Below are 2,953 nucleotides of genomic sequence, written 5' to 3'. Positions count from 1 at the left end.
AAATATTGACAATAATCATCTTTTAAAAGTGATTCCTGATCTATTCATTTTTTTCAAATTGTCTGTCTTCCTATATATACATCACTTTTTTGCAGGATAATATTATTATTTTACAGAATGAATATCACACATTTTATCAGGTTTTTTGTTTTGTTTTTTGTTTTTTGCAGAAACCAGAATTTCCCTTATTATCTGAACTATACACTGGAGGCCAACTGTGCTTGTTTAAACACTTCAAAGTTCCCTTAAACTCACAAGAAATTAACATTTTCTCCTATTTAAATTCAATAGGCTATTCTCTTCCACTTTTCATATGTGCTGGTTTAAGTCTAACATTTAGAAACTGCCTAAAACCGTTTCTGTGAATGGAATGCTGGCAAAAAATAAAAGTTTATTTTCTGTCTGATTTTATGCCATTGGACTATTTTGACCTCCTTTGCCCAGGTGTTCTACAAAATTTTTCGTATGTTTACTAACCATTACCATTGCACTAAATTCTATAAAAATATCAAGTTGAAAATAGAGACAAATAAACTACACTAAATATCATTCTGCATCAGACTTAAAAGCTGGCCAACTCACTGCACTTAGAAAACTTTAAACAATCATTTTCTAAAATGTGCCAAGCACGGTGCTAGGTACTTTCCCGAACAGTTAATATTCTGAGAAGCCTGTCATATTAGTCAGGGTTCTCCAAACAAATAGAACCAACAGGATATATGGAAGGAGAGAGAGACTTGTTTTAAGGAATTGACTCACAAAAGTGTAGGGGTACAAGTTCAAATCTGCAGGGTAGGCTAGCAGGTTGGAGACCCAGGAAGAGTTGCAGTTTGAGTCCAAACCAGTCTGCTGGCAGAATTCCTTCCTGCACAGGGAGGTCAGACTTCAGTCTTCATTCTAACAAGGCCTCCAACTAATGGGATGAGGCAGTCCACTCACATTATGGAGGGTAATCTGTGTTACTCAAAGTCCACCAATTTAAACGTTAATCTCATCCAAAATAGCACCATAGGAACACCCAGAATAATGTTAAACCAGATAGCTGGGCACCATGGCCCACCCAAGTGGAACACATAAAATTAATCATCACACCTGTGATGCCAGCCAAGGTTAAGAAATAAGCCTCCAAGCAACTTCACCTCTCCTTACTAAACTCATATCATTGCCGTTTGTTAATATTTTCAAAAGCCCCTGTGTAATCTGTCTTTATTTCTCAGAATAAAATTCCTGAATGTAAAATTCAAGCATATGAAAAGAAAGCTGTCAACAGTAAAATACAGAAAAATCTCATTCACTAAATTAATTCTGCCCACGATCAGTCATTTTAGAATCCTGAATTATTAGATATTCAAAGCTATACTAGATTATTAAGTACTGCTACACATTTTAGCTAAAACAGAATCACCGCATATCAGCAAGCTGATGTCCTGCTTTCTGAATCTGCTTTAATAATCAGATTTAAATGATCAGTATATAACACATTGATTATTAATATGGAATTAGACACCAAATGATTTTTTAAATAATGTGTTCTTGGGGGAGGTCAAGCCTGGCTCATACAGTCTAGTCTTTGTTATTAATGAATATAATTTATCAAGCCTATGTCTGGCTTGGAGTAGATTCTACATTAACAATGTCAAATTATTATGGTTCTTCTAAGTAGTTATTTAGAATGGCAGCATTTATCTAACAATTTCACAAGGCTTTGTTTGTTTTTTTTTAAGACATAATACTTTCCATTAATGTAATTCCAGAGAAGAGGTTAGAAAATATCCCTTGTCTTCCACAGTGAGAGATGCTGCTTTTAGCGTGGTCAATAGACGCCTGGAAAGGAGGAATATTTCAGAAGAACATATAAGCGAATGCCTAGCAAAGGCCCTGAATCAATGCCTGCTGGATTGGACTCTGAGTCTCATACAAGGCCAAGCTGAGGAACAATATGCAGGTCGATTCAAGTGCAATACTGTTTCCTGATGGGCTTCTGAGAGACAGGACACATTAGGAAGTTTTGTCAACTGGGGAGTGAGGAGTTATTCCAACAATAAAGCTAGATTGATGGAGTCTCCTTCCAATTCATTACTAAAATTCCAAAGTTCTTCCACAAACATGACTTTGTTCATGTGTAGTTTTGAGATCTCTCTTTTTTGTTGTCAGAGAGATAGTCAAATGAAAAATATTTTCAAATCGAGTGCATTTTACATATAGGACCTGTCCAGTCTTACTTTACCATGTCACCATGCTTACTGCTTCTCTTTGACTGCCACTCGTCTTCAATTTAAGATTTTGTTTTTTAAAAAGCTTCAAACTAGCTGGGCACAGTGGCTCACACCTGTAATCCCAGCACTTTGGGAGGTCAAGGTGAGTGGATCACTTCAGCCCAGGAGTTCAAGAAAAGACCAAGACAAGACTGGGCAACATAGTGAAACCCTGTCTCTACAAACAATGCAAAAATTAGCTGAGCATGGTGGTCTGAGGTGGGAGACTGAGGTGGGAGGATCACTTGAGCCCTGGAGGTCAAGGCTGCAGTGAGTCAAGATCACACCACTGCACTCCAGCCTGGGTGACAGAGTGAGGCTCTGTCTCAAAAATAAATAAACAATAAATCTCCAAATAAATGGCATGTAAGATAATCTTTGTAGGTGATCACACGCATCTCAATTTCGGTGTACCCATTCTTCATCCTTTTTGCCTGGAGCCACATTATTTGATAATTCACCTTGCGTCTTCCCCATAACTTGTTAGCTGAGAGCCTGGGATTCCATTTTCTAAGAGAAGGATCTGAAAAAACAGAAGGGTGGCTTAAAACCCTCTGCAATGATTCTACCTCTGGACAGGGATCAAAGCTGAACACCTTTGAACATATGGACCAGACATTTTTATTTGTTCAGAAAAGCCCCCAAATTCAGGAGCAAGTATTTCCTGGGTCCCTCTGAGGTGAGGAGCAGAAACCTTA

Source organism: Saimiri boliviensis, chromosome 2 (assembly GCF_048565385.1).
Source record: "Saimiri boliviensis isolate mSaiBol1 chromosome 2, mSaiBol1.pri, whole genome shotgun sequence".
Classification (NCBI taxonomy): domain Eukaryota; kingdom Metazoa; phylum Chordata; class Mammalia; order Primates; family Cebidae; genus Saimiri; species Saimiri boliviensis.
The sequence above is the reverse complement of the archived record's forward strand: the minus strand, read 5'-3'. Positions refer to the sequence as shown.